Genomic DNA, 13,233 nt, shown 5'->3' on the forward strand with positions numbered 1-13,233 from the left:
TACAATTTAATAAAGCATGGGTTAAAACAACATAAATACAATTTAATAAAGCATAGGATAAAACAACATAAATACAATTTAATAAATCATAGGATAAAACCACATAATTACAATTTAATAAAGCATAGGATAAAACAACATAAATACAATTTAATAAAGCATAGGATAAAACCACATAAATACAATTTAATAAAGCATAGGATAAAACAACATAAATACAATTTAATAAAGCATAGGATAAAACAAGATAGATGCAATTTAATAAAGCATAGGATAAAACAACATAAATACAATTTAATAAAGCATAGGATAAAACCACATAAATACAATTTAATAAAGCATAGGATAAAACAACATAAATACAATTTAATAAAACATAGGATAAAACAACATAAATGCAATTTAATAAAGCATAGGTTAAAACAACATAAATACAATTTAATAAAGTATAGGATAAAACAACAAAAATACAATTCAATAAAGCATAGGTTAAAACAACATAAATACAATTTAATAAAGCATAGGATAAAACAACATAAATACAATTTAATAACGCATAGGTTAAAACAACATAAATACAATTTAATAAAGCATAGGTTAAAACAACATAAATACAATTTAATAAAGCATAGGATAAAACAACATAAATACAATTTAATGAAGCATAGGATAAAACAACTTAAATACAATTTAATAAAGCATAGGATAAAACAACATAAATAGAATTCAATAAAACATAGGATAAAACAACATAAATAGAATTTAATAAAACATAGGATAAAACAACATAAATGAAGTTTAATAAAGCATAGGTTAAAACGACATAAATACAATTTAATAAAGCATAGGATAAAACAACATAAATACCTTTTAATAAAGCATAGGATAAAACAACATAAACACAATTTAATAAAGCATAGGATAAAACAACATAAATATAATTTAATAAATCATAGGATAAAACAACATAAACACAATTTGATAAAGCATAGGATAAAACAACATAAATACAATTTAATAAAGCATAGGATAAAATAACATAAACACAATTTAATAAAGCATAGGATAAAACAACATAAATACAATTTAATAAAGCATAGGATAAAACAACATAAATACAATTTAATAAAGCATAGGTTAAAACAACATAAATACAATTTAATAAAGCATAGGTTAAAACAACATAAATACAATTTAATATAGCATAGGATAAAACAACATAAATACAATTTAATAAAGCATAGGTTAAAACAACATAAATACAATTTAATAAAGTATAGGATAAAACAACATAAATACAATTTAATAAAGCATAGGTTAAAACAACATAAATACAATTTAATAAAGCATAGGATAAAACAACATAAATACAATTTAATAAAGCATAGGTTAAAACAACATAAATACAATTTAACAAAGCATAGGTTAAAACAACATAAATACAATTTAATAAAGGATAGGTTAAAACAACATAAATACAATTTAATAAAGCATAGGATTTAAACAACATAAATACAATTTAATAAAGCATATCATAAAACAACATAAATACCATTTAATAAAGAATAGGTTAAAACAACATAAATACAATTTAATAAAGCATAGGTTAAAACAACATAAATACAATTTAATAAAGCATAGGATAAAACAACATAAATACAATTTAATAAAGCATAGGATAAAAGAACATAAATACAATTTAATGAAGCATAGGATAAAACTACATAAATACAATTTAATGAAGCATGGGTTAAAACAACATAAATACAATTTAATAAAGCATAGGATAAAACAACATAAATACAATTTAATAAAGCATAGGATAAAACAACATAAAACAATTTAATAAAGCATAGGTTAAAACAAAATAAATACAATTTAATATAGCATAGGATAAAACAACATAAATACAATTTAATAAAGCATAGGTTAAAACAACATAAATACAATTTAATAAAGCATAGGTTAAAACAACATAAATACAATTTAATAAAGTATAGGATAAAACAACATAAATACAATTTAATAAAGCATAGGTTAAAACAACATAAATACAATTTAATAAAGCATAGGATAAAACAACATAAATACAATTTAATAAAGCATAGGTTAAAACAACATAAATACAATTTAACAAAGCATAGGTTAAAACAACATAAATACAATTTAATAAAGGATAGGTTAAAACAACATAAATACAATTTAATAAAGCATAGGATTTAAACAACATAAATACAATTTAATAAAGCATATCATAAAACAACATAAATACCATTTAATAAAGAATAGGTTAAAACAACATAAATACAATTTAATAAAGCATAGGTTAAAACAACATAGATACAATTTAATAAAGCATAGGATAAAACAACATAAATACAATTTAATAAAGCATAGGATAAAAGAACATAAATACAATTTAATGAAGCATAGGATAAAACTACATAAATACAATTTAATGAAGCATGGGTTAAAACAACATAAATACAATTTAATAAAGCATAGGATAAAACAACATAAATACAATTTAATAAAGCATAGGATAAAACAACATAAAACAATTTAATAAAGCATAGGTTAAAACAAAATAAATACAATTTAATATAGCATAGGATAAAACAACATAAATACAATTTAATAAAGCATAGGTTAAAACAACATAAATACAATTTAATAAAGCATAGGTTAAAACAACATAAATACAATTTAATAAAGCATAGGATAAAAAAACATAAATAAAATTTAATAAAGCAAAGGATAAAACAACAAAAATACAGTTTAATAAAGCATAGGTTAAAACAACATGAATACAATTTAATAAAGCATAGGATAAAACAACATAAATACAATTTAATAAAGCATAGGTTAAAACAACATGAATACAATTTAATAAAGCATAGGATAAAACAACATAAATACAATTTAATAAAGCATAGGATAAAACAACATAAATACAATTTAATAAAGCATAGGTTAAAACAACATAAATACAATTTAATAAAGCATAGGATAAAAGAACATAAATACAATTTAATGAAGCATAGGATAAAACAACATAAATACAATTTAATGAAGCATGGGTTAAAACAACATAAATACAATTTAATAAAGCATAGGATAAAACAACATAAATAGAATTCAATAAAACATAGGATAAAACAACATAAATAGAATTTAATAAAACATAGGATAAAACAACATAAATGAAGTTTAATAAAGCATAGGTTAAAACAACATAAATACAATTTAATAAAGCATAGAATAAAACAACATAAATATCTTTTAATAAAGCATAGGATAAAACAACATAAACACAATTTAATAAAGCATAGGATAAAACAACATAAATATAATTTAATAAATCATAGGATAAAACAACATAAACACAGTTTAATAAAGCATAGGATAAAACAACATAAATACAATTTAATAAAGCATAGGATAAAACAACATAAATACAATTTAATAAATCATAGGATAAAACCACATAATTACAATTTAATAAAGCATAGGATAAAACAACATAAATACAATTTAATAAAGCATAGGATAAAACCACATAAATACAATTTAATAAAGCATAGGATAAAACAACATAAATACAATTTAATAAAGCATAGGATAAAACAAGATAGATGCAATTTAATAAAGCATAGGATAAAACAACATAAATACAATTTAATAAAGCATAGGATAAAACCACATAAATACAATTTAATAAAGCATAGGATAAAACAACATAAATACAATTTAATAAAGCATAGGACAAAACAACATAAATACAATTTAATAAAGCATAGGATAAAACAACATAAATACAATTTAATAAAGCATGGGTTAAAACAACATAAATACAATTTAATAAAGCATAGGATAAAACAACATAAATACAATTTAATAAATCATAGGATAAAACCACATAATTACAATTTAATAAAGCATAGGATAAAACAACATAAATACAATTTAATAAAGCATAGGATAAAACCACATAAATACAATTTAATAAAGCATAGGATAAAACAACATAAATACAATTTAATAAAGCATAGGATAAAACAAGATAGATGCAATTTAATAAAGCATAGGATAAAACAACATAAATACAATTTAATAAAGCATAGGATAAAACCACATAAATACAATTTAATAAAGCATAGGATAAAACAACATAAATACAATTTAATAAAACATAGGATAAAACAACATAAATGCAATTTAATAAAGCATAGGTTAAAACAACATAAATACAATTTAATAAAGTATAGGATAAAACAACAAAAATACAATTCAATAAAGCATAGGTTAAAACAACATAAATACAATTTAATAAAGCATAGGATAAAACAACATAAATACAATTTAATAACGCATAGGTTAAAACAACATAAATACAATTTAATAAAGCATAGGTTAAAACAACATAAATACAATTTAATAAAGCATAGGATAAAACAACATAAATACAATTTAATGAAGCATAGGATAAAACAACTTAAATACAATTTAATAAAGCATAGGATAAAACAACATAAATAGAATTCAATAAAACATAGGATAAAACAACATAAATAGAATTTAATAAAACATAGGATAAAACAACATAAATGAAGTTTAATAAAGCATAGGTTAAAACGACATAAATACAATTTAATAAAGCATAGGATAAAACAACATAAATACCTTTTAATAAAGCATAGGATAAAACAACATAAACACAATTTAATAAAGCATAGGATAAAACAACATAAATATAATTTAATAAATCATAGGATAAAACAACATAAACACAATTTGATAAAGCATAGGATAAAACAACATAAATACAATTTAATAAAGCATAGGATAAAATAACATAAACACAATTTAATAAAGCATAGGATAAAACAACATAAATACAATTTAATAAAGCATAGGATAAAACAACATAAATACAATTTAATAAAGCATAGGTTAAAACAACATAAATACAATTTAATAAAGCATAGGTTAAAACAACATAAATACAATTTAATATAGCATAGGATAAAACAACATAAATACAATTTAATAAAGCATAGGTTAAAACAACATAAATACAATTTAATAAAGTATAGGATAAAACAACATAAATACAATTTAATAAAGCATAGGTTAAAACAACATAAATACAATTTAATAAAGCATAGGATAAAACAACATAAATACAATTTAATAAAGCATAGGTTAAAACAACATAAATACAATTTAACAAAGCATAGGTTAAAACAACATAAATACAATTTAATAAAGGATAGGTTAAAACAACATAAATACAATTTAATAAAGCATAGGATTTAAACAACATAAATACAATTTAATAAAGCATATCATAAAACAACATAAATACCATTTAATAAAGAATAGGTTAAAACAACATAAATACAATTTAATAAAGCATAGGTTAAAACAACATAAATACAATTTAATAAAGCATAGGATAAAACAACATAAATACAATTTAATAAAGCATAGGATAAAAGAACATAAATACAATTTAATGAAGCATAGGATAAAACTACATAAATACAATTTAATGAAGCATGGGTTAAAACAACATAAATACAATTTAATAAAGCATAGGATAAAACAACATAAATACAATTTAATAAAGCATAGGATAAAACAACATAAAACAATTTAATAAAGCATAGGTTAAAACAAAATAAATACAATTTAATATAGCATAGGATAAAACAACATAAATACAATTTAATAAAGCATAGGTTAAAACAACATAAATACAATTTAATAAAGCATAGGTTAAAACAACATAAATACAATTTAATAAAGTATAGGATAAAACAACATAAATACAATTTAATAAAGCATAGGTTAAAACAACATAAATACAATTTAATAAAGCATAGGATAAAACAACATAAATACAATTTAATAAAGCATAGGTTAAAACAACATAAATACAATTTAACAAAGCATAGGTTAAAACAACATAAATACAATTTAATAAAGGATAGGTTAAAACAACATAAATACAATTTAATAAAGCATAGGATTTAAACAACATAAATACAATTTAATAAAGCATATCATAAAACAACATAAATACCATTTAATAAAGAATAGGTTAAAACAACATAAATACAATTTAATAAAGCATAGGTTAAAACAACATAGATACAATTTAATAAAGCATAGGATAAAACAACATAAATACAATTTAATAAAGCATAGGATAAAAGAACATAAATACAATTTAATGAAGCATAGGATAAAACTACATAAATACAATTTAATGAAGCATGGGTTAAAACAACATAAATACAATTTAATAAAGCATAGGATAAAACAACATAAATACAATTTAATAAAGCATAGGATAAAACAACATAAAACAATTTAATAAAGCATAGGTTAAAACAAAATAAATACAATTTAATATAGCATAGGATAAAACAACATAAATACAATTTAATAAAGCATAGGTTAAAACAACATAAATACAATTTAATAAAGCATAGGTTAAAACAACATAAATACAATTTAATAAAGCATAGGATAAAAAAACATAAATAAAATTTAATAAAGCAAAGGATAAAACAACAAAAATACAGTTTAATAAAGCATAGGTTAAAACAACATGAATACAATTTAATAAAGCATAGGATAAAACAACATAAATACAATTTAATAAAGCATAGGTTAAAACAACATGAATACAATTTAATAAAGCATAGGATAAAACAACATAAATACAATTTAATAAAGCATAGGATAAAACAACATAAATACAATTTAATAAAGCATAGGTTAAAACAACATAAATACAATTTAATAAAGCATAGGATAAAAGAACATAAATACAATTTAATGAAGCATAGGATAAAACAACATAAATACAATTTAATGAAGCATGGGTTAAAACAACATAAATACAATTTAATAAAGCATAGGATAAAACAACATAAATAGAATTCAATAAAACATAGGATAAAACAACATAAATAGAATTTAATAAAACATAGGATAAAACAACATAAATGAAGTTTAATAAAGCATAGGTTAAAACAACATAAATACAATTTAATAAAGCATAGGATAAAACAACATAAATATCTTTTAATAAAGCATAGGATAAAACAACATAAACACAATTTAATAAAGCATAGGATAAAACAACATAAATATAATTTAATAAATCATAGGATAAAACAACATAAACACAGTTTAATAAAGCATAGGATAAAACAACATAAATACAATTTAATAAAGCATAGGATAAAACAACATAAATACAATTTAATAAAGCATAGGTTAAAACAACATAAATACAATTTAATAAAGCATAGGATAAAAGAACATAAATACAATTTAATGAGGCATAGGATAAAACAACATAAATACAATTTAATGAAGCATGGGTTAAAACAACATAAATACAATTTAATAAAGCATAGGATAAAACAACATAAATAGAATTCAATAAAGCATAGGATAAAACAACATAAATACAATTTAATAAAGCATAGGATAAAACAACATAAAAACAATTTAATAAAGCATAGGTTAAAACAAAATAAATACAATTTAATAAAGCATAGGATAAAACAACATAAATACAATTTAATAAAGCATAGGTTAAAACAACATTAATACAATTTAATAAAGCATAGGTTAAAACAACATAAATACAATTTAATAAAGCATAGGTTAAAACAACATAAATACAATTTAACAAAGCATAGGTTAAAACAACATAAATACAATTTAATAAAGGATAGGTTAAAACAACATAAATACAATTTAATAAAGCATAGGATTTAAACAACATAAATACAATTTAATAAAGCATATCATAAAACAACATAAATACCATTTAATAAAGAATAGGTTAAAACAACATAAATACAATTTAATAAAGCATAGGTTAAAACAACATAAATACAATTTAATAAAGCATAGGATAAAACAACATAAATACAATTTAATAAAGCATAGGATAAAAGAACATAAATACAATTTAATGAAGCATAGGATAAAACTACATAAATACAATTTAATGAAGCATGGGTTAAAACAACATAAATACAATTTAATAAAGCATAGGATAAAACAACATAAATACAATTTAATAAAGCATAGGATAAAACAACATAAAACAATTTAATAAAGCATAGGTTAAAACAAAATAAATACAATTTAATATAGCATAGGATAAAACAACATAAATACAATTTAATAAAGCATAGGTTAAAACAACATAAATACAATTTAATAAAGCATAGGTTAAAACAACATAAATACAATTTAATAAAGCATAGGATAAAAAAACATAAATAAAATTTAATAAAGCAAAGGATAAAACAACAAAAATACAGTTTAATAAAGCATAGGTTAAAACAACATGAATACAATTTAATAAAGCATAGGATAAAACAACATAAATACAATTTAATAAAGCATAGGTTAAAACAACATGAATACAATTTAATAAAGCATAGGATAAAACAACATAAATACAATTTAATAAAGCATAGGATAAAACAACATAAATACAATTTAATAAAGCATAGGTTAAAACAACATAAATACAATTTAATAAAGCATAGGATAAAAGAACATAAATACAATTTAATGAAGCATAGGATAAAACAACATAAATACAATTTAATGAAGCATGGGTTAAAACAACATAAATACAATTTAATAAAGCATAGGATAAAACAACATAAATAGAATGCAATAAAACATAGGATAAAACAACATAAATAGAATTTAATAAAACATAGGATAAAACAACATAAATGAAGTTTAATAAAGCATAGGTTAAAACAACATAAATACAATTTAATAAAGCATAGGATAAAATAACATAAATATCTTTTAATAAAGCATAGGATAAAACAACATAAACACAATTTAATAAAGCATAGGATAAAACAACATAAATATAATTTAATAAATCATAGGATAAAACAACATAAACACAATTTAATAAAGCATAGGATAAAACAACATAAATACAATTTAATAAAGCATAGGATAAAACAACATAAATACAATTTAATAAAGCATAGGTTAAAACAACATAAATACAATTTAATAAAGCATAGGATAAAAGAACATAAATACAATTTAATGAAGCATAGGATAAAACAACATAAATACAATTTAATGAAGCATGGGTTAAAACAACATAAATACAATTTAATAAAGCATAGGATAAAACAACATAAATAGAATTCAATAAAGCATAGGATAAAACAACATAAATACAATTTAATAAAGCATAGGATAAAACAACATAAAAACAATTTAATAAAGCATAGGTTAAAACAAAATAAATACAATTTAATAAAGCATAGGATAAAACAACATAAATACAATTTAATAAAGCATAGGTTAAAACAACATTAATACAATTTAATAAAGCATAGGTTAAAACAACATAAATACAATTTAATAAAGCATAGGATAAAAAAACATAAATAAAATTTAATAAAGCAAAGGATAAAACAACATAAAAACAGTTTAATAAAGCATAGGTTAAAACAACATGAATACAATTTAATAAAGCATAGGATAAAACAACATAAATACAATTTAATAAAGCATAGGTTAAAACAACATAAATACAATTTAATAAAGCATAGGATAAAACAACATAAATACCATTTAATAAAGCATAGGATAAAACAACATAAATACAATTTAATAAAGCATAGGATAAAACAACATAAATACCATTTAAAAAAGCATAGGATAAAAAAACATAAACACAAATAAATAAAGCATAGGATAAAACAACATAAATACAATTTAATAAAGCATAGGATAAAACAACATAAACACAATTTAATAAAGCATAGGATAAAACAACATAAATACAATTTAATAAAGCATAGGATAAAACAACATAAATACCATTTAAAAAAGCATAGGATAAAAAAACATAAACACAAATAAATAAAGCATAGGATAAAACAACATAAATACAATTTAATAAAGCATAGGATAAAACAACATAAACACAATTTAATAAAGCATAGGATAAAACAACATAAATACAATTTAATAAAGCATAGGATAAAACAACATAAACACAATTTAATAAAGCATAGGATAAAACAACATAAATACAATTTAATATAGCATAGGATAAAACAACATAAATACAATTGAATAAAGCATAGGTTAAAACAACATAAATTCAATTTAATAAAGTATAGGATAAAACAACATAAATACAATTTAATATAGCATAGGATAAAACAACATAAATACAATTTAATAAAGCATAGGTTAAAACAACATAACTACAATTTAATAAAGTATAGGATAAAACAACATAAATACAATTTAATAAAGCATAGGTTAAAACAACATAAATACAATTTAATAAAGCATAGGATAAAACAACATAAATATAATTTAATAAAGCATAGGTTAAAACAACATAAATACAATTTAATAAAGCATAGGTTAAAACAACATAAATACAATTTAATAAAGCATAGGTTAAACAACATAAATACAATTTAATAAAGCATAGGATAAAACAACATAAATACAATTTAATAAAGCATAGGATAAAACAACATAAACACAATTTAATAAGGCATAGGATAAAACAACATAAATACAATTTAATATAGCATAGGATAAAACAACATAAATACAATTTAATAAAGCATAGGTTAAAACAACATAAATACAATTTAATAAAGTAGAGGATAAAACAACATAAATACAATTTAATAAAACAGGTTAAAACAACATAAATACAATTTAATAAAGCATATTATAAAACAACATAAATACAATTTAATAAAGCATAGGATAAAACAACATAAATACAATTTAATAAAGCATAGGATAAAACAACATAAATGCAGCTTAATAAAGCATACAATAAAACAACATAAATACAATTTAATAAAACATAGGATAAAACAACATAAATACAATTTAATAAAGCATAGGATAATACAACATAAACACAATTTAATAAAGCATAGGATAAAACAACATAAATACAATTTAATAAAGCATAGGTTAAAACAACATGAATACAATTTAATAAAGCATAGGATAAAACAACATAAATACAATTTAATAAAGCATAGGATAAAACAACATAAATACAATTTAATAAAGCATAGGTTAAAACAACATAAATACAATTTAATAAAGTAGAGGATAAAACAACATAAATACAATTTAATAAAACAGGTTAAAACAACATAAATACAATTTAATAAAGCATATTATAAAACAACATAAATACAATTTAATAAAGCATAGGATAAAACAACATAAATACAATTTAATAAAGCATAGGATAAAACAACATAAATGCAGCTTAATAAAGCATACAATAAAACAACATAAATACAATTTAATAAAACATAGGATAAAACAACATAAATACAATTTAATAAAGCATAGGATAATACAACATAAACACAATTTAATAAAGCATAGGATAAAACAACATAAATACAATTTAATAAAGCATAGGTTAAAACAACATGAATACAATTTAATAAAGCATAGGATAAAACAACATAAATACAATTTAATAAAGCATAGGATAAAACAACATAAATACAATTTAATAAAGCATAGGTTAAAACAACATTAATACAATTTAATAAAGCATAGGTTAAAACAACATAAATACAATTTAATAAAGCATAGGATAAAAAAACATAAATAAAATTTAATAAAGCAAAGGATAAAACAACATAAAAACAGTTTAATAAAGCATAGGTTAAAACAACATGAATACAATTTAATAAAGCATAGGATAAAACAACATAAATACAATTTAATAAAGCATAGGTTAAAACAACATAAATACAATTTAATAAAGCATAGGATAAAACAACATAAATACCATTTAATAAAGCATAGGATAAAACAACATAATCACAATTTAATAAAGCATAGGATAAAACAACATAAATACAATTTAATAAAGCATAGGATAAAACAACATAAACACAATTTAATAAAGCATAGGATAAAACAACATAAATACAATTTAATAAAGCATAGGATAAAATAACATAAACACAATTTAATAAAGCATAGGATAAAACAACATAAATACAATTTAATAAAGCATAGCATAAAACAACATAAATACCATTTAAAAAAGCATAGGATAAAAAAACATAAACACAAATAAATAAAGCATAGGATAAAACAACATAAATACAATTTAATAAAGCATAGGATAAAACAACATAAACACAATTTAATAAAGCATAGGATAAAACAACATAAATACAATTTAATAAAGCATAGGATAAAACAACATAAACACAATTTAATAAAGCATAGGATAAAACAACATAAATACAATTTAATATAGCATAGGATAAAACAACATAAATACAATTTAATAAAGCATAGGTTAAAACAACATAAATTCAATTTAATAAAGTATAGGATAAAACAACATAAATACAATTTAATATAGCATAGGATAAAACAACATAAATACAATTTAATAAAGCATAGGTTAAAACAACATAACTACAATTTAATAAAGTATAGGATAAAACAACATAAATACAATTTAATAAAGCATAGGTTAAAACAACATAAATACAATTTAATAAAGCATAGGATAAAACAACATAAATATAATTTAATAAAGCATAGGTTAAAACAACATAAATACAATTTAATAAAGCATAGGTTAAAACAACATAAATACAATTTAATAAAGCATAGGTTAAACAACATAAATACAATTTAATAAAGCATAGGATAAAACAACATAAATACAATTTAATAAAGCATAGGATAAAACAACATAAACACAATTTAATAAGGCATAGGATAAAACAACATAAATACAATTTAATATAGCATAGGATAAAACAACATAAATACAATTTAATAAAGCATAGGTTAAAACAACATAAATACAATTTAATAAAGTAGAGGATAAAACAACATAAATACAATTTAATAAAACAGGTTAAAACAACATAAATACAATTTAATAAAGCATATTATAAAACAACATAAATACAATTTAATAAAGCATAGGATAAAACAACATAAATACAATTTAATAAAGCATAGGATAAAACAACATAAATGCAGCTTAATAAAGCATACAATAAAACAACATAAATACAATTTAATAAAACATAGGATAAAACAACATAAATACAATTTAATAAAGCATAGGATAATACAACATAAACACAATTTAATAAAGCATAGGATAAAACA

Source organism: Phyllobates terribilis, unplaced genomic scaffold, assembly GCF_046119375.1.
Source record: "Phyllobates terribilis strain yellow unplaced genomic scaffold, ASM4611937v1 Scaffold_1__5_contigs__length_1240528914, whole genome shotgun sequence".
NCBI lineage: Eukaryota > Metazoa > Chordata > Amphibia > Anura > Dendrobatidae > Phyllobates > Phyllobates terribilis.